The sequence below is a fragment of the Astyanax mexicanus genome, chromosome 20, assembly GCF_023375975.1.
Source record: "Astyanax mexicanus isolate ESR-SI-001 chromosome 20, AstMex3_surface, whole genome shotgun sequence".
NCBI lineage: Eukaryota > Metazoa > Chordata > Actinopteri > Characiformes > Acestrorhamphidae > Astyanax > Astyanax mexicanus.
Window position 1 is genome coordinate 9,991,411 of NC_064427.1, and position 21,640 is coordinate 10,013,050.

The window sequence follows — 21,640 nt, forward strand, 5'->3', positions numbered from 1 at the left end:
GTAAAGATGACTGCAAGAGCACAGCGCAGAATGATCAATGAGGTGAGGAAGAAACTTAGAGTGTCAGCTGAAGACTTACAGAAATCTCTGGCACATGCTAACATTTTTGTTGACAAATCTACAATAAGGAAAACATTAAACAAGAATGGAGTTCATGGACTGTGCACTGTAAATTTATTTTTTTGTGTGGTATTAGTTTAAGCAGACTGTGTTTATCTGTTGTTGTGATTTAGATGAAAATCAGAACACATTTAATGACCAATTTATGCAGAAATCCAAGTAATCCCAAAGGGTTCACATACTTTTTTTTTGCAACTGTAGGTAGCAACTGTCTAAAAACCACCTAGGACTCCATACCGTCTAAAAGCCACTTGGAATAGCATAGCAAGCGACTTGCTACCCCATAGCAACCATCTAGGATACCATGTAGCAGAGCAACCAACAAGGTATTCCATGGCAACAACTAGGAAACCATGCTAACTGCTTAGCAACAAAATAGCAGTCACTTGGAAATAGAAGTGCAACTGCCTAGCCACCCCTTAGCTGCTACCTGAGATATCATACCAGCTACTTACAAACAAGAAATCAACCACCTGGAACAGCATAGCAACCAATTAATCAAACCACAGCAACCACCTTGGATACAATAGCAGATGTTTAGCAACAGCATAACAGACACAGACACATATTTTTCAATGTATAAGCAACTGCCAAACCACCCCATCCTATCAACCATGTGAGACAACTTACCAACTACTTTGAAAGAAGAGAGTGTCCACTTACATAGCAACCCACTACCCAAATTAGGGTGGCCAGATTTGGGTTTCTAAAAAGGAGGACACCTTTTTTTTATATATATTACTTTTATATTTTTTACACTTACTTTTTAAGTTAAATGATCATTTATCAGTTTCAGTTAAAATCTGTTATTTCACTTGTTTTAGTGCTTTTTAAAAAATGTTGAACCACAGCATAGAGGCTACAAAACTCAAACTATGCAGCCTTTCAACACACCTTTAACCTAAATATCTAAAATAAAATGATGTAGCCTAAAATACACACTTGCTGCTCATCCAACACTTCTCAGTCTTCACCGTTTGCTATTTTATCAGCCGTTGCTCAACATTCTCATGTAATAGAGATAACGTTACCTCCATCACCTCAAAGTCCCTGTGTTATCCTAACTTTACTAACATTACCTCCATCACCTCAAAGTCCCTGTGTTATCCTAACATTACTATCGTGTTCTCCATCACCTCAAAGTCCCTGTGTTATCCTAAATTTACTACCTGTTTATGTGCTACACATTCCTGCTCAGTCTGTCCCTCGGTTTCTCCGTCACAATCCTGCTCTCCCGGTCTGCTGCTTCTGTCTTCACCTACGGAGGACGCAGAGGCTACAGCAGCGAACATGTCTGTGATTTTTACACATGCATAGTAGATAGATTTGAGGAAAAGGGCGTGACTAATTTGCGATACAGAGAAACCCGGAATGGAGTGGAATGGAACGGCGTGGCAATTCTAATCACATTGCACTGTACTGTACCTAGGTTTGAGGCAGTCAAACAAAATCCCAGACGATTTCGTCACCAGCTGGAATACCACAGCAACTGTTTAATTACATCATTTACAACAGATCTAGTAAAATCTTGTAAAATACAATACATCAACTGCACTTTTACTGTTACACTTACTGAACAAACTGGGAATCCGCTGGAAAATATCAGATTTTCTATTAGCATTTTAGGGCGTTTTCACACCAGCACTATTTGGTCTGGTTAAAACGAACTCTGGTCCGTTTGTAACTTTAGTGCGGTTCGATTGAGCAGGTGTGAAAACAGTAATCGCACTCGGGTGCGGATCAAAAGAACCGGACCGAGACCAGCTAGAGGAGGAGGTCTCAGTCCAGTACCAAACGAACTCTGGAGCGGTTCGCTTTGGTGAGAACGTGATCCGGTCTCGATCCGACCCAGCTATTAAATATAGTCCATTTATTTGAGCTAAACGGCTGATAAGACGCAGTCTAAACTGATATATTAGCCAGATAACGCTAATTACCACAGCTAAGAACAAACACTGTGTCCATGCGCGCGGTCTGTGCTGCATTCACAGCTCACAGCTGCGTGACTCTGTTTACTATGTTTACATCTGCGCTGCACATAGAAACGCTATGTTTAAAAGCGCAACGCTTCAGCATTCAGTGTAAAAACACATATATGCGCTGGAACACAGAATCTTCTCGCTATATTTACTTTTTTTTTGTATATGTATATTTACTTCCACGCCAGACCACGCTCTGACCAATCACAGGACACAGCCTGCTTGCGTGTTTATTGGTGCGCATTTTGGTGCGTTTACATTTATGCCTGTGTGAAACCAGACTAAACAGAGGGAGAAAACGCTCCAAGTAAACAAACTCATCAACTGATTCGGACCAGAGAAACGAACTACAGGTGTGAAAACGCCCTTAGGCTCCACTCTGAACTCAATAAAGGCAGTCTGAGACACTTAATCTGTGGGTAAGGAAGGGGTCTACCAAAGTAGTGTGCAAGTCTGGCTCCGCCTGTGGTCTCTACTATGCAAATCCACGCAATATACAGTCACAGCTCAAACTGAACAGAACTAACTGAACTGTGGTGTGAAGCAGAATTCTGTATGGTTTAATGAAGTACAGTATATTAATAAACAAAGCTGCAGCACTAATAAACAAGCAAATTAAATAACATACTGTAGGGGTTTTAAAGCAGATAGATTGCTGTGTTTAACTGCCGTAACGGTGAGAGTGTATTAAACTGTGGGAGGTGTGTGTGTGTGTGTGTGTGTGAGTGATTAGGTCAGTGTGAATCTGCATGGTGAATAGAGTGTGAGCTGGAGTGTGTGAACCATCGGCTGTGTGGAATTATCACACACTGCTTCCTCTGGCTCCTGCACCAAACACTGGCCTCTCTCTCTCTCTCTCCATCTCTCACTCTCTCTCTCTCTCTCTCACACACACACGCACACACACACACGCACACACACACACACACACACACACAGAGCAGGTGGTGCTGAGCTGTGAAGGGGGGATGATGCGGTGCCCTCAATTCTTTTAACACGGTTCAATGTTTTTGGTATTGAGTAAACCACTCTCTCTTCCTTTCTCTCTCTAGTTTTATCACTCCTTTCTATTTCCACTTTTTATTTCTGTGTAACTCTCTCTCTCTCTCTCTCTCTCCCTCTCTTTCTCTTCTCTGTTTCTTACTTTTTTTCTCTCTTTCACACTGACTTTTATTCTCTCTTGCACTTCTGTCTCTTTTTTTCTCTCTCTCTCTTTCACTCTCTCTTGCTCTTCTCTGTCTCTCTCTTTTTTCTCTCTCTCTTTTTTATACTCTCATTTGTTCTCTATCTCTTTTCTCTGTCAGTCTTTTCCCCTTATCTCTTTTAAACTCTCACTTTTTCTCTCTCTTGCTCTTCTGTCTCTCCTGCTTTTCTCTTTCTCTTTCACATTCTTACTCTTTTCTCTCTCTCGCTCTTTTCTGTCTCTTTTTCTCTCTCTTTCAAAGTCTTACTTTTATTCTCTCTTGCTCTTATATGTCTCTCTGTTTCTCACTCTCTTTCACACTCTTTCACTATCTCTTGCTCTCCTCTGTCTTTCGCTTTTCTCTCTCTCTCCATCACACTTGCACTCTTTTTTGTCTCTCACTTTTCCTCTCTCTTTTTATACTCTCACTCTTTTTCTATCTCTTGCTCTTCTCTGTTTCTCTCTTTTTCACACTCCCACTCTTTCTCTAACTCTTGTTCTTCTTGGCCTCTCACTTTTTCCTCTGTCTTTTTCATACTCTCACTTGTCTCTATCTCTTGCTCTTCTATGTGTCTCTGTCTTTTTCTCTCTCTCTCATTTACACTCTCACTTGTCTCAATGTGTTGCTCTTCTGTGTCTCTCTTTTCTCTCTCTCTCTCTTTCACACTCTCACTGTTTCTCTATCTCTTGCTTTTCTCTTATTTTTCTCTCTCTTTCAAACTCTCTCTCTTACTTTCTCTCCTGCACTTCTCTGTCTTTTTTCTCTCTTTTGCAAACTCTCACTCTTTCTCTCCTGCTCTTCTCTGTTTCTCTCTTTTTCTCTCTCTTTCTCATTCTTCTCTCTTGCTTTTCTCTGTCTCTCACTTTTTTCTTTTTCTCTCTCTTTATACTCTCACTCCTTCGCTCTCTCTTGATCGTCTCTGTGTTGCTTTCCTTTTCTCTCTCTCACACTTTCATTTATATTTATATATTTTTTTATCTTTTTAATAAAATCACTTTTTTGTATCTCTTGCTCTTATCTGTCTCTCTCTTTCTCACTCTCACAGTTTCTCTTGGTCTTCTATGTGGCTCTCACTTTTTTTCTTTTGCTCTTATTTGTTTCTCTCCCTTTTTCTCCCTGGTTCTCTCTCTTTCATACTTTTTTTTCTCTCTTGCTCTTCTCTGTCTCTTTTTTCACACTCTCTCTTCTCTATCTATTGCTCTTCTCTGTAGGTCTCACTCTCTCTCTACAGGGTAAAGAGCTTTTTGTACAGCAATGAAGAGGATTATGTGTGTGTGTGTTTGTGTGTCTGTGTCTGTGTGTGTGCACCATTCCCTCACTCTGGATGGGGCACCACCAACAATTGAGGAATTACAGCACCACTGATCTACACCTTGGTGCTATGAGGGAGGGGGAGGGCTTTATACCTCAATACCCCTAGAAAAGCTGTGCATTTGCACATCTGTGTCAGCAAAAGTGTGAGAGAGAGAAAGAGAGAGAGAGAGAGAGAGAGAGAGAGAGAGAGAGAGAGAGAGAGGAATATGCAAAGAGAGAGACCGTACACAGTAGACAGAGAGAGGGGGAGAGATAGGCAGAGAGAGAGACAGAGAGAGAGAGTGAGAACAGTAGACAGAGAGAGAGACAGAGAGAAGGAGAGAGTGAAAGACATATAGAGAGACAGAGAAAGCGGTAGACAGAGAGAGAGGGAGAGAGAGAGTGATGGGCAAAGAGAGAGACAGTAAGAGGGGTAGACAGAGAGAGAGGGAGAGAGATAGGCAGAGAGAGAGAGTGAAAACAGTAGACAGAGAGAGAGACAGAGAGAAGGAGAGAGTGAGAGACATAGAGAGAGACAGTGAGAGCGGTAGACAGAGAGAGAGGGAGAGAGAGAGTGATGGGCAAAGAGAGAGACAGTAAGAGGGGTAGACAGAGAGAGAGGGAGAGAGATAGGCAGAGAGAGAGAGAGAGAGAGAGAGAGAGAGTGAGAACAGTAGACAGAGAGAGAGACAGAGAGAAGGAGAGAGTGAGAGACAGAGAGAGACAGTGAGAGCGGTAGACAGAGAGAGAGAGGGAGTGAAAGAGAGAGTGGGAAAAAGAGAGAGTGAGAAAGAGAGGGGGGGAGGAGGAACAGGCTAAAAATAAACCATCAGACGAGCTTTTTTGAATCTGCAGTGAAGCAGAGAATTCATTCAAACAAATGATCATGCAGAATGGCCCCAAACACACACACAGGCGCACACGCACACACACACGCGCACACACATACACACACACGTATTTGTACATATACAAGCATTCACATATGCAACCTTGGATATTCAGGCTACGCAAACACACACACACACACACACACACAATTCTGAATACCAAAAAATATGTTTTTACACACACACACACACACACACACACATTGTTTGTGGCACCTGACCCATGCAGGATGCCAGGCTGACCTTCTGTCATTTTCTCAGTCTTTATGAGCAAACCAGAGATACAGATGCATGCAATACACACACACACACACACACACACACACACACACACGGGATGTCTAGAGAGAGCACTGCAGTCTGTCTGTGTCAGTGTTCACAGCTCGTTCTTCTGCTGCATATCTGTGCAAAGCTCTCTCTCTCTCTCTCTCTTTCTCTCACTCTCTCTTTCCTTGTCTCTCAATCTAGCTCTCGCTCTATCTCTTTCTCCCTCATTCTCTCGTTCTCTCTTCCTGTCTCTTTCATACGTTTACACCTTCTCCTGATCATTTCTCTCTCTCTCTCTCTTACTCTCTCTCCACCTAGCAGCCCAGAGCTCCAAAGAGCTGCTGATTTGTGTGGCACAGCCATCTGTTCAGACTAATTAACTAATTAACTAATTAATGAACTCTAGGGAAGATGCCTCTGCGCTTCGGCCGTGTGAACGAGAACAGCTCTCTCTCTCTCTCTCTCTCTCCCTCTCTCACTAAACTACGGCTTTTCCGCCCTTCGAACTCATCACCTCTCTCTCTCTCTTTCTATCACCAGATACTACCTTCACCTTAAGGGACATGATGTACATCTGTCTGTATATTCACACACACACTGCTCTTCAACCATCATTCTCCATCAGATACCACCATTTACCTGCACTCATCATTCTCCACCAAACATCATAATACTTCAGCATCATTATTTTCACCAAACACCATCTTTCTCTCCATTATTTTCATTCACCTCCAATCACAGCCTTGCTAACATAATACTTCAACTCTCATACTGTTGTTCACCACTAATTGCCATAAATTTGACCTAAGCACTATTCTTCTCCAGCCCCATTTCACCAATCACTACAATTCTGAAACAATTCCTGGAATAGTTTTCTCAGAATCATAAAGGAGTTCCTGGAGGTGCTGAACAATAGTTGGAGGAGTTCCAGCTCCAAGCTCCATCTCAAATCACAGATGATCAGGTTTAGATCATGGGATTTTGAAGGACAAACCCTTTTATGCTGTTTATTATGTAATTAATGCCATAATATGTGTCCCTTAACTGTTTTGATGACTTTAATGTTATAATACAGTTAATGTTAACTGTATTTCTCGCTATTATTCCTCACCAAACACCAAAAATCTCCAACATCATCAACCTTTTCCAATGTCTTCATTCTCCACCAAATGCCAACATTCTCCACTAAACGCCAACATTTTCTATCTCCATTGTTTTCCGCTAAACACCACCTTTCTTTACTGAGAACCATCGTTTTCAACAGAAAACCACCAAGACCAAACACTGTCTTTCTTTCTATTATTCCCGACCAAACATCATTATTCCCCAACACTATAATATTTCAGCATCATCTTTCTCCACTAAACATCATCATACTTCAAAATCCTAATTCTAATCATCATTCACTCTTCAACATCATTCTCCATCTCTGTCCTCCAAACAATATCATTCTCCAATAACAACATTCTCAACAAAACACCATTTTCCACAAAATTCCACAAAATACCAATTTCCACAATCACCATTCCAACCACACATGATCATTCACAAATCAAAACACTCTGCAAAAAACACCATTATTATCCATCATCATCATCATCATCATCATCATTCCTCAACAAATTCCCAAAGAAATACCATATTCTTCACTGTAATTCTTCTTCAAACACCTCTAAACATCTTTCTCACCGTTAATCTCTGTCCATTACTCACTCCATCATTCCATATAAGTCCTATTACAATGATGACATCAGTCTTTCTACATATTTAACCATTTCTCCATCTTCTTTTTTCTATCGTCCATACCTTTCTATTAACCACCAGAGACCTCAGTTCTACTCAGTTCTTCTTATTCCTCCTTCACTTTGTTTCTTCATCTTACTCCACCCATATCTCTCCCTCTCTCTCTCCTGCTCTCGCTCCGCATCTCCGTCCCTTCATCAAATCCGGCCTATTTGCAGAACCAGATTACCCTAATTAGGTTCCTAATTCCATGCGAGACTTTTCCGCTGGTTTGTGTTTTTCTCCCCGATGCTACCAGTGAGCTCAAAAATCCTCAAATTACGATTCGGCGTGGAGCACGCTCCTCTCAAGCTTGTTTGCTTTGAGGTATTTATATTTCAGCAGAGAGCTCCTCACTTCTGATGTGGCCTCTAATCGCCTCATTATGAATTCTAATTTAAGAGGAAACAATGAAAGTCTGCCGCGTTGGCATTCCAGAGTCAGGAGACAATGCTGTTTTTTTTTTGGGGGGGGGGGGGGGGGGATAAAAATAAAAAATGTAAATGCCATTTCATATCTGGGTGTCAGGAGAAAAGCGTGATGAGCGTCATGACTTCGTATCCGCCTCCGGCAGTAAATGAAGGGCCCGATTCGACAGAGCTGCCATACAACAGCTGCTACGGCTACATCATATTAGCTCCCTGTGAACACCATCATCTGTCCATCGAGTTTAAGTCGGATTTCATATTAATGTCACTCCACCATGAGGCAGAGGAATCGCTCTCCATTAGGGAAATAGGGCAGAGTGCCGGCGCGTCTGCTGTCCTGGAGTTGTATTCAGATTCTTCTGTAATTCTGCCTTTTTTATCAACTCAGGTTTCAGTTCCACTCACATATCCCTTTTTAAGCTTAAACAACACTCCATAACTGGTTTGAACAATTGTCCAAAACTTTTCACTAGGGCTCACTAATTTTAATTAATTATTCACGCTGATTTACAGCCTTTATGGATGCTCTTTGACATGCGAAGGCATGTGTTCTTACTCAAATCACACATGATCAGGTTTAGATCAGGGGATTTTGGAGGACAAACTCTTTTATACTGTTTATTATGAATTAGAATTATGGGGCTTGGTGGAGAATGAAGACGATGGAGAATGATGGTGCTTGGTGGAGGTTGGTGATGTTGGAGAATGATGGTGTTTGGTGGAGAATGTTGGCTTTTGGTGGAGAATGAAGACGATGGAGATTGATGGTGTTTGGTGGAGAATGTTGGTGTTTGGTGGAGAATGATGGTGTTTGGTGGAGAATGTTGGCTTTTGATGAAGAATGTTGGCTTTTGGTGAAGAATGAAGACGATGGAGAATTATGGTGCTTGGTGGAGTATGAAGACGATGGAGAATGTTGGCTTTTTGTGGAGAATGTTGGCTTTTGATGAAGAGTGTTGGCTTTTGGTGACGAATGAAGACGATGGAAAATGATGGTGCTTGGTGGAGGTTGGTGATGGTGGAGAATGTTGGCTTTTGGTGAAGAATGAAGACGATGGAGAATTATGGTGCTTGGTGGAGTATGAAGACGATGGAGAATGTTGGCTTTTTGTGGAGAATGTTGGCTTTTGATGAAGAGTGTTGGCTTTTGGTGACGAATGAAGACGATGGAGAATGATGGTGCTTGGTGGAGGTTGGTGATGGTGGAGAATGTTGGTATTTGGTGGAGAATGAAGACGATGGAGAATGATGGTGCTTGGTGGAGGTTGGTGATGTTGGAGATTGTTGGTGTTTGGTGGAGAATGTTGGCTTTTGGTGGAGAATCAAGACGATGGAGAATGATGGTGCTTGGTGGACGTTGATGATGTTGGAGATTTTTTGGTGAGGAATAATAGAGAGAAATACAGTTAACATTAACTGTATTATAACATTATAACAAGTCATCAAAACAGGTAAGGGACACATATTATGGCATTAGTTACATAATAAACAGTATAAAATGTTTTGTCCTCCAAAATCCCCTGATCTAAACCTGATCAACTGTGATTTGAGATGAGCTGGAGCTTGGAGCTGGAGGAAAAGCAACAACTATTGTTCAGCAAGAACACATGTTCTTACTTGCAGGTAACATAGTCCGAAAGAAGAGAGCAGCATTCAAATTTGATAACATATGCAAGCTTGTTTGTCTTAGTAACTAGTTGAGAGAGATGAAAAGCTGGTTTATATGAGATGTTTTGTGAAAGCAACAGCCATCCTGAGGAGTTGGGGATGAACATAAATCACGCAGCTGAAAGAATTCTGCATGGAGGAGTAGGAAAACTTTCAGTAACACTTTATAATAACTTTAATAACTGTATATAAGTAATATACTATTAACTAATGATTAACAGCCATGAACAAATTATACATAAACTAGTATTTGAACACTAACAAATGTTTACACATGACAATACATGTAGTTACTAGTGTAGGCATTCATATTTAGTTTTTTTTTTTTTTTTTTTACAAATAACTTCATCAGTATTTAAACTTTAATAAACCCCTAGTTAATGAGAATTTGAAATCTAGTAAAAGTATATAAACTACAGTTTATGTTCCCAAATGTGCATTAGTATTTACAGACATGATTAGTTTAATTTAATAACTTAACAGGACATTAGATTGGGATGAACATGCTTCATGCATGTTTCTTGTCCCAGAACTTTATTTTCATAAGAACACCAATTATATAATTATATTATACATATATACAGTGAGGAAAGAAATCCACCTGTGTGTAATCAAGTCTCTGTATAAGTGCACCTGCTCTGTGATAGTCTCAGAGTTCTGTTTAAAGCGCAGAGAGCATCAGGAAGACCAAGGAACACACCAGACAGGTCTGAAATACCGTTGTTGAGAAGTTTAAAGCCAGATTTGGATACAAAAGGTTTTCCAAGCTTTAAATATCTTAAGTAGCACTGTGCAAGAGATCATATTGAAATGGAAGGAGTATCAGACCACTGCAAATCTACCAAGACCCGGCCGCCCCTCTAAACATTAAGCTCAAACAAGGAGAAGACTGATCAGAGATGCAGCCAAGAGGCCCATGATCACTCTGGATGAACTGCAGAAATCTACAGCTGAGGACAACAGTCAGCCGTACATTGCAAAAAAAAACAGCCTTTATGGAAGAGTGGCAAGAAGAAAGTCATTTCTCATAGATATCCATAAAAAGTATTGTTTAAAGTTTCCCTCAAGCCACCTGGGAGACCTGGGACACCAAACATGTGGAAGAAAGTGCTCTGATCAGATGAAACCAAAATCAAACTTTTTGGCTACAATGCAAAATGTTATATTTGGTGTAAAAGCAACACAGCTCTTCACCCTAAACACACCATCCGCACTTTCAAACATGGTGATGGCAGCATCATGGTTTGGGCCTGCTTTTCTTTAGCAGGGACAGGGAAGAGGGTTAAAATTGATGGGAAGATGGATGGAGCCAAATACAGAACCATTCTGAAAGAAAACCTGTTGGAGTCTGTAAAAGACCTGAGACTGGGATGGAGATTTATCTTCCAAAAAGACAATGGTCCTGAAAAAGCTGAAAACTGCTGTTCATAAACAAACGCTCTCCATCCAACCTTACTGACCTCCAGATGTTTTGCAAGGATGAATGGGCAAAAATGTTAGTCTCTCGATGTGCCAAACTGATTAAGACAAACCCCAAGCGACTTGCAGCTGTAATCTCAGCAAAAGCTGGCGCTTTAAAGTATTAACGCAAGGAAGGCGAATAATATTGCACGCTCCAATTTTCAGTTTTTTATTTCTAAACAAAGTTTAAAATATCCAATAAATTTCATTCCATTTCACGATTGTGTCCCACTTGTTGTTGATTCTTCACAAAAAAATGCAATTTCATATCTTTATATTTGAAGCCTGAAATGCTGTTCAAGGCACTGTATGGTGTTTTACTGCCTTGTTCCCAGTGATTTCCAGGTTGGTTTTGGAACCTTTTGACCATTTAGATGGAAGAAGATGGATTTTCTCCTGGTTGTTTCCTACAAAATCCCCTGTTTCGCTCGACTCTGCCAAAGAAAGCTGTGTGTAGTCTTCTACATTAGCAGTTCGCTGCTCGCTGCTCCACATGATGGACGACATAAAGACGCATTTCATACACCAGCATCTGCTCCAGCGCCATTAGCCCTATTGATTTCATACCGCTGTTACACGGCAGCCTGATTGGATAAAGGATCCATCACGGGCCAGGATCTAAAAGCCTTTTTGATGCCTTAATGTGGTGGAAAGACAACCACTCTGCTCATCTGTGATTCTTTTTAGTTTTTTTAAGGACTTATTTCCTTTATATCCCTTGTGGACACCCCTTTAAATAAATATAATCAGCTACTTCACACCCATTGCTGACAAAGGTGTGCAAATGCATACATCTTGCATACAGCTTGTGTGGACTGATCTGCTGGCACCATGTCTAATGCCAGTTCTGGTCTAGAGGGGTATACATCCTTTCAGCTTTACTGAGCTGTAAAGCAGTAGGACTGTGTTCTCTGGAATGATGGAGCCATGGCTTTGGTAGTGGGGGCAAAAGTGGACCTGACTACCCAAGGCCAGAGTAGGTAAAGGTAGAGGCCCATGCAAATCCTGATTTAATTTTTGCTTACGTTCCTTGTGTACTGGTATGGATAGGGGTCCACTGACATTAAGAGTGTACAGGGCCCAGAATTTGCTGCTACACCCCTGGATGGAGCTACAAACCTTACTTTTGGGATGAATTGAGATGGGGATCATCCAACAGCCAACAACAGTAGAGACAGTAGAGATTCCAACAAAAGCAGCATAAACTCATTTTTAATAGCTTTGATTGAGAAAGAAACAATGAATAAGGAGGTGTCCCAGTCCTGTTGCCGATATAATGTACCGTATTGTTCGCACTACATTGCCGCCAAACAGCACTACATTGAGGAACCCTGAGTGTTCCAATAAGCCAGGGCGATATTATCTAGCAGTTTCTCCCACATAGCTTGTTTTAATGCGATAAATATGCAGGCTACAGTCCAATAATACTCACTTCTGAATGGCGAAAGATTAAGTGCAGTTAGTGGGTAATGCTAATGCTGCTCCATCAGTGCTAGCTGGGGTTAGCAGCAGACTACAGGCTGATAAAACTCACCTCTGAATGATGAAAGAGTTAGTGTGGTTAGCAGGTAATGATAATGCCATTCCAGCAGTGCTAGCTGGGGTTAGCATTAGAATACAGGCCGATAATACTCACCTCTGAATGATGAAAGAGCTAGTTTTTATCACAGTTAATGTAGCAGATAAGGTTAATAGTGCTTCAGTCTCATGTCCCGGTGCTGGAGAATTCAACTGAAACTCCTGTATAATGCTATACTTCAGTGGAGTGGTTTTACTGCACTATTAAAACTAGTAAAATTGTAAAATTGATACATAGGGTGCACCAGATTATAAGGCGCACTGATGATTTTCAGGAAAATTAAAGGATTTTAAGTGCGCAAAAAATATGGTATGCAATTAAGCTCTGTTATGAATTGAGCTCTGTTATAAATAAAAAAAATAAGTATAGGCATGAACAGACAGAGGTAATCTGGGCTGATTAATAAGGTAATATCATTTAGGCAAATGTGGTGGATTTTTGTGACATTACAAAATACAAACAATGTTAAAGTCATATGTGACACAGCCAGGAGAGAGAGCTGTACACAAAGCTCTGGAAAAAACATTAGACCACTTAAAAATTATGTTATTTTCAGGGTTATTTCAGCCATTTCTCATTTTCTGCAAATAAATGCTCTAAATGACAATATTTTTATTTGGCATTTAGAATAGAATAAAACAACAATGTTCATTTTACTCGAACATATACCTATAAATAGCAAAATCTGAAAAACGGATTCAGAAACTGGAGTGGTCTTTTAATTTTTTCCAGGGCTGTATATTGGACACTTTGTATACCGTAGTATATCAAGTTATTTTTGTTTTACGCAAAGAAAGAAGGTTCAGTTTTTTGAGATATGAGCCCTTTAAGAAGAAGCGCTCTCAGTAGGAGCAAAAATGTTCCATCAATAAGGGTGAGAGTGAAATGCTCAGGCTTTCACATTTAGACTTCCTGGCCCTATGTAGTCGATTACAAAACACTAAAATAATCAAAACCTCACGGCAATGCTTCAGAATGTAGTGGAACACCTGTTCTGCACAGGAGAGACAGTTACCCCAACAAAAACAGATTTTTTATTTTTTTTTTACTTTGGAAGTAACAATAAATAAGTAGATGTCTAGGTTAAAATAATGTTAATAAATGTGGTGAGTTTTGTGACATCACAAAACAAAAATTATCCTTTAATTTCCCCAAAAATTGTCAGTGATCCTTAAAATTCGGTGTTCCTTGTGTATGAATTTTCCCAGTTAGGTATTAAGGAGCAGTTAAAACACAGGAGTTTTAGTTTAGTACTCCAGCAGCATTAGTTCTACTCGCTAACCGTGCTAAACGATAGCTCTTTGGCTGTTCAGAGGAGAGTATCTTCTCCCTAAAGCCTGCTGCTCACCCTGGCTAGCATTGCTGAAGCAGCATTGCCATTACCCGCTAACTGGGCTAAGTGCTAGCTCTCAACGTGTAGTCTGCTGCTTACCCTGGCTAGCACTGCTGGAGCAGCATAGGCATTACCTGCTAACCACGCTAGCTCTTTCGCTGTTTAAAGGTTAGTATATCGGACTGTAGTTTGTGTGTTTACAGTGTTAAAACATGCTTCGTGGGTCGAACCGCTAGATAATATCGCCCTGGCTTACCAGAACACTTAGGGTTCACTGTTGGGTAGCATTAACCGTTAATTCTAATGCTCCAGATTTAGTGGAAATGTGAAGATTTAAGCTTACTGAAAATTAACAGAAGCACTTTACTTACCCAAATAAACAGTTTTCAGTAGATAAATCTGTGTAGTTTAACATTTAGTGCTCATTTGTCTGAATGGTTTTTTTTTTATAATTACAGTTTTGTTTACTTAACTAAGCTTAGCTTGACAACCCTCCTGTTACTACTACTAGTTGCTAGTCTTGCATAAAATGGGCCTTATAATCCAGTGCGCCTTGTGTATGAAAATAAATCAGAAAATTTACATTTATTAATAGTGTGCCTTATAATCCAGTGTGCCTTATAGTGCGAAAAATACAGTATATTTAAATGCTACATCACCATGGAAGTTAACTCTAAATATACACTTTTTATGTACTAACTCAGTCTCCAATTGTTTCAGTCAGAGGAAGAGCATGTCAGGTTTCCGTGGTTCAGGCCCTTTAAGAACAAGCGTCCTCATTAGGGGCAAAAATATCCCGTCGATAAGTGCGACCCCAGCGCAGGTGAAGCGCTCAGGCTTTCTCCTTCAGTCATTCGGGCTCCGTGCAGTCGAGCACAACAGCCTAATATTGTTCATCCTCATGGATTATTGATGATGCCTACAACGCCTGATTAGCTATTTTGGAGAACAGCGGAGCTCACCACTCTTTTTATAGAGCAGGAGCGACGCTGCTGCTGCTGCTGCTGCTGCTGCTGCTGAGAGCAGAAACTACAGGCTCCTTTTCTCCCAGCGCAATAAAAAGGACAAACAGGACTCCGTGTTCCAGTCAAGGAGTCTCTAATAACTTCATGCTCCTCTTCATCTCCGTACCGCTCACTCTTTTATTCAGCCCATCCCTCAACTCTCACCACTCTGGGGTGAACACAAGATCTGATTTTTTTATGTAGCAATGTTTCTGCTACACACAATTATTGCTGCCACTGCTTCAGAGATGTATAAAATATCACTAAACCACAATGACAAATCTCTGCACTGTTGAGCTTTTTAATTGTGCTGTCAACACTTACATGTTAAAGCATTTGTTTGACATGTAAACTACTGTATAACGCATTGATTGTATTAGTGCAAATCATAGACTGTGTATAGCTGGACAGAGCATCGTCTCTCAAAAGTGAAGCCACCACAGGTCGGGCGCCCCCTGCTGTTTGGTTGCAGAAAGCTGTATAACCCCACCCATCCCCATAGGTTTCAATGGCAAAACAGACAACTTTCAATCACGTTTTTTCCCAATATACTGTAATTCTACCTCCATTATTTAAATGTAACAGCTAGTGTAACCTCTGCTTATATTGTCAAATTTTTAAATCCCCACAGAATTTGTTGTTTAAAACGTTATTCAGCTCTATTCAAAAAGGTGTGGTTATTGTAAAAGGGCTGGGTTACACCTAGCCGGGGCGGGACCAACGACTGTATGGGTGGGACCATAGACTGTGTGAGCTCTGTGGAGGCAGCCCTCAGGGGCGGGGTTATTTAAATGAGTAGGCTGTCTCTCCACAGTCTTTCTCCCTCCTCTGGACTCTTCTGCGCAGACTCAGGTGTCAGGATCGTCAACATGGTGGAAGATTTTGGCTTCATTTTCATTGAATGAATGGGAACGGCAACATGGCGTCCATCTTTTTTACAGTCTCTGGTGCAAACTAATCAATGTGATCATAATACATAAATTCAGTGGAGTTATTACATATTTTGTTGTATCCATATCAACTGATACTTTATACGTTATATTTTTTAGTAGATAAAATAAACTGGCATATCATGGGATAGTAAAAAATATAGCTGGGCTTTAAATAAGTGCTCTCAACATTTAATTAGCACCGGGTGACATATTAGCAGTTTTATTTAACAATGTATAAACAACTGGTCTGAAAGACACACAAGACTAGAGTATTATTTTATCTCCCAGAAACAGAGAAAAAACAGCATTTAATTTTTTTATAATTAATCACAAAATATTATTTTGATTAATAATTTCATAAATGATTGACATCAATAATATAAACATAAATCCAGTTTGCCATTTGTACCTTCATTCTTTTATTTACATTTCCAAACTCTGGAAATGTACACGAAGCTTGCACAGGTTGCCAGATTGTAACACAGTGGCAAGCGAAAACACGTCTTACTTTGTAGCTGATCATTGAATATATAAGTTTCAATGTCTAAAACTGTGCTAGCAGTGGTGATAAATTACCAAGCTATAGTTAGCAAACTTTACTGAAGCTCAGTGATTACCTGTTCAGCAGAAAAAAAGCCAGCTCACCCATTTCCATGGCTCTAGCACACTGTTTGCATGCTGTTGTCTTTATCTGGCAAGGCGCACAATCAATAAACGTCTATTGTTTGGTCTATTTTTATACATAAGCTGCACCGGATTATAAGGCGTATTTTATGCGACTGTAGTAAGGAACAGGTGTGTCGCCGTGTTTTTCTTCTAATTTAGCAGGTCTTATCGCTGGGTGGCGAGACCTGTACAGCTAAACTTAGTTAAGGAAACAAAACTGTTATTCTAAAAAAAAAACATTTTAGATGAGTCAGACAACTCAAATGGATACATATATATATATATATATATATATATATATATATATATATATATATATATATATATATATATATAAGATACATATAAATACAATCAAACAAAAAATAGAATGTACAATGTAATAGTACAGTCTTTAGTGTGTGTGTGTAATGTAGAATGGAGGTAGTGCAGTTGAACACAATAGACAGTGAACACCAGTTGATGTGCATAAAGTGAGGATAACTGATGTCAGCCATACAGAAAGTGCAAATACACAGTTATATAATAATTTAAATTTAGCAGTGCAAAAGATACGTAAACAGTAGATGAAAGAACTAGTGAAGGAACTACTAGTGCAAAATAGAGTAGAACTATAAAAATACTGTTATAGGCATCAGCAAGTCTGAGAGTGTGTCCATAGCTGGGGGTTTGTCCATAGATGGGGGTGTGTCCATGGTGTGGCCAGAGTTACCAGAATGAAAAAGTGTCACAGAGTCTTTAGTTTGCTGTGCTGAGAGGAGTTGAACAGTCTTATGGCCTGAGGAACAAAAGACTTTCGGAGTCTGTCTGTGGAGCAGGACTGGGACAGTAGTTTGCCGCTGAATGAGCTCCTCTGCCTGGTGATGGTGCTGTGAAGAGGGGGGTGAGCATTGTCCATGATGTTCAGCAGCTTGCTGAGTGCTAAGTGCTAGATGTAAATCTACACAGATTTCTCTCCTGAAAACTGTTTATTTGGGTGAGTTAAGCACTTCCATTTATTTACAGTAAACTTAGATTAAACCCAGATTTCTCTAAAGCTGGAGTATTAGCATTATGGGCTAACCGCTCCAACAGTGTTAGCCAGGGTTAGCAACAGGCTACAGGCCAATAATACTCACCTCTGAATGGGCAAAGAGCTAGCGCTTAGCGAGGTTTGCAGGTAATGCTAATGCTGCTTCAGCAATGCTAGCCGGGGTTAACAGCAGGCTACAAGCTTTTGATTAATTTATTGAATTTATTTTTTAATTAACTGACACCACTATTTTTAATTTAAAGCAACGGATATAGGAAGTGCAGATGTGATGACGTCCAACTCAGGATGTTTCTCAATACTGAGAGAAACTGTGAGAAGATATAATAAAGCCCCCTCTCTCTCTCAGTTTAGTTCTGCATTGCTTTTTTGTTTGTATGTGAATTGCCAAAACAGTTGACCAACAGAAATATAGTGGGAGTAGAAACAGAAAGAAGTGCATTATTTACAACACTATTTATCATACACAAGAAAAAAGAGCTCTTGTTTAGTTTATTAGTACATATGTTGGAAAAATGCATAAGTTCAGTGGAGTTAATAAATATTTTGTAGTATTCAGAATAATTCATACTCAATACTTTATATTTTATAGTAGATAAAATACACTAAAAAAATTAATTAATGAATCATTCTATTAAGCTATCATTAAGCATTACCTCAGTGGATGGTTTGGAAATTATCACAACTGTATAGGTTGTGCGGTGTTATCTTGTGAGTGAAGCTAAACACTGGCCAACAGGCTCTTGGCAAGGCAAGTATGTGAATTGTGGGAGTATTATACAAGTATTTAACATTCCTCGAACCACAGTGTCACATGTGTACTGGGAATACATCATATGAGAACACTACCACCCACAGTGGACAGTGTAGTGAGTAGTAGTGATCGTGACTAATGGTCAGTGCAGCATTCTTTAGCTTCCATGGGACAGGTCACAGGAAGCCACAGGGAGCAATACTAGTTCCAGTCCCATGACTTTTGGCATGTTAGTGTGATTTAGTATAATTACTGATTAATAACACAGACACTTGAAGCCGATTGGTCTTTACCCTGAGGTGCAGCTCCTGAAGGCCTGTCCAATAAGGAGAGCTCGTTTGTTTGAATCTCTGCAGAAACCACTGATGAGCTTTGTCCATCATATTTTGGAGCTTTCTTTGGTATTGTGTCAATTCTCTATTTCCCTTTCTCTCTGTTTCGCTTCTCTCTCTCTCTCTCTCTCTCTCTCTCTCTCTCTCTCTCTCTCTCTCTCTCTCTCTCTCTCTCTCTCTCTCTCGCGTCATTAGCTGAGGCTGCTGTTGAATATGCATGAGCCCGGCCCCTAAACTGCACCACTCAGCACTAAAGTCAGCAAAGAGGAGAGAGAGGGAGAGAGAGAAAAAGAGACAGTTCATGGAGAGAGGGAATAAAAGAGAAAGAAAGAGAGACATTAAGGAAAGAAGAGCGGGGGGAAAAAGGGGGATATAGAGGGCAAATAAAATAGAGAAAAGGGAAAAAAAGACAGAGAGATAGAAAGATAAAGATAGAGAGAGCTAGAAAGAGAGAAAGATACTATGAGGAAAGAGCAGTCAAGAGAGAGAGAGACAAGTTATGAGACACGAGAGAGAGAGAGAAAAATAGGAAGAGAGAAAGATAAAGAGAGAAATGGGCGAAGTGAGGAAAGAGAGAAAGAAAATGAGACAGGAAGATAGAAAGAAAGATAAAGAGAGATAGGTGTTAAGAGAAAGCAAGGAGAGAGAAATAAAATAAAAGAAGATAGAGAGAAAGATACATAGAGAACAATGTGTTAAGAGACAGTGAAGAGAGAAAGAAAATAAGAGGCAGGGATACAGAGAAAAAGATAGAGAGAGACAGGTGTTAAGAGACAGTAAGTAAAGAGAGAACAAAAAGAAAAGACAAAAGAAGATAGATTAGAAAGATAAAGAGAGAGGTGTTAAAAGAGTAAGGAGAGAGAAAGAAACAAGAGACAGAAGAAGATAGAGAGAAAGATAAAGAGAGAGAGGTGTTAAGAGACAGTGAGGAGAGAGAGAGATAGAAAAGAAGAGATAGGAAAATAAAGGGAAAGATAAAGGGGGGAGAGACATTAAGAGACGGTGAGGAAAGAGAAAGAAAAGAACAGAGAAGATAGAGAAAAAGATAAAGAGAGATGTGTAAAGAGACAGTGAGGACAGGGAAGAAGAGATAGGAAGATTAAAGAGAAAGATAAAGGGGTGAGAGAGTATTTAGAGACGGGGAGAAGAGAAATAACAAGAGACAGGAAGATAGACAGAAAGATAAAGAGTTGTTAAGAGACAGTGAGGAGAGAGGGAGACAAGAAAAAGAAGAGGCAGAAGAAGATAGAGGGAAATATAAAGAGAGAGTGATGAGTTAAGAGACAGTGAAGAGAAAGCATGAAAAGAAGAGACAGAAGAAGATAGAGAGAAAGATAAAGAGAGAGTGATGAGTTAAGAGACAGTGAAGAGAAAGAATGAAAAGAAGAGACAGAAGAAGATAGAGGGAAATATAAAGAGAGAGTGATGAGTTAAGAGACAGTGAAGAGAAAGAATGAAAGAAGAGACAGAAGAAGATATATAGAAAGATAAAGAGGGAGAAGTGTTTAGAATAATTAAGAAAGTTTGATGTGTTATGACAGTGAAGAGAGAGAGAAAGAAAAGAAGAGAGAAGAAGATAGAGAGAAAAAGAACAGATAGGAAGAGAAAGAAAGATAAAGGGGTGAGAGAGATGTGTTAGAAAAAGGCAAGATAAAGAGAAGAGAGAAAGATAAAGAGAGAATGATGAGTTAAGAGACAGTGAAGAGAAAGAATGAAAAGAAGAGACAGAATAAGATATATAGAAAGATAAAAAGAGAGTGATGAGTTAAGAGACAGTGAAGAGAAAGAATGAAAGAAGAGACAGAAGAAGATATATAGAAAGATAAAGAGGGAGAAGTGTTTAGAATAATTAAGAAAGTTTTGATGTGTTATGACAGTGAAGAGAGAGAGAAAGAAAAGACGAGAGAAGAAGATAGATAGAAAAAGAACAGATAGGAAGAGAAAGAAAGATAAAAGGGTGAGAGAGGTGTTAGAAAAAGCAAAGACAAGATAAAGAGAAGAGAGTGATGAGTTAAGAGACAGTGAAGAGAAAGAATGAAAAGAAGAGACAGAAGAAGATAGAGAGAAAGATAAAGAGAGAGTGATGAGTTTAGAGACAATGAAGAGAAAGAATGAAAAGAAGAGACAGAATAAGATATATAGAAAGATAAAGAGAGAGTGATGAGTTAAGAGAGAGTGAAGAGAAAGAATGAAAGAAGAGACAGAAGAAGATATATAGAAAGATAAAGAGAGAGTGATGAGTTAAGAGACAGTGAAGAGAAAGAATGAAAGAAGAGACAGAAGAAGATATATAGAAAGATAAAGATGGAGAAGTGTTTAGAATAATTAAGAAAGTTTTGATGTGTTATGACACAGTGAAGAGAGAGAGAAAGAAAAGAAGAGAGAAGAAGATAGATAGAAAAAGAACATGTAGGAAGAGAAAGAATGATAAAGGGGTGAGAGAGATGTGTTAGAAAAAGACAAGATAAAGAGAAGAGAGTGATGAGTTAAGAGACAGTGAAGAGAAACAATGAGAAGAAGAGACAGAAGAAGATAGAGAGAAAGATAAAGAGAGAGTGATGAGTTAAGAGACAGTGAAGAGAAAGAATGAAAAGAAGAGACAGAAGAAGATAGAGAGAAAGATAAAGAGAGAGTGATGAGTTAAGAGACAGTGAAGAGAAAGAATGAAAAGAAGAGACAGAAGAAGATAGAGAGAAAGATAAAAAGAGAGTGATGAGTTAAGAGACAGTGAAGAGAAACAATGAGAAGAAGAGACAGAAGATAGAGAGAAAGATAAAGAGGGAGAAGTGTTTAGAATAATTAAGAAAGATTTGATGTGTTATGACAGTGAAGAGAGAGAGAAAGAAAAGAAGAGGGAAGAAAAAGAAAGATAAAGTGGTGAGAGAGGTGTTAGATAAAGCAAAGACAAGATAAAGAGAAGAGAGAGTGACGAGTTAAG

At 39.6% G+C, this 21,640-nt stretch overlaps 1 protein-coding gene across 1 annotated transcript in view; it reads left to right on the plus strand.

Annotated features, from left to right (window-relative positions):
• Positions 1-21,640, plus strand: part of nlgn2b (neuroligin 2b) — a 194,155-nt gene that overhangs the window by 135,029 nt on the left and 37,486 nt on the right. The window lies entirely within an intron of this gene.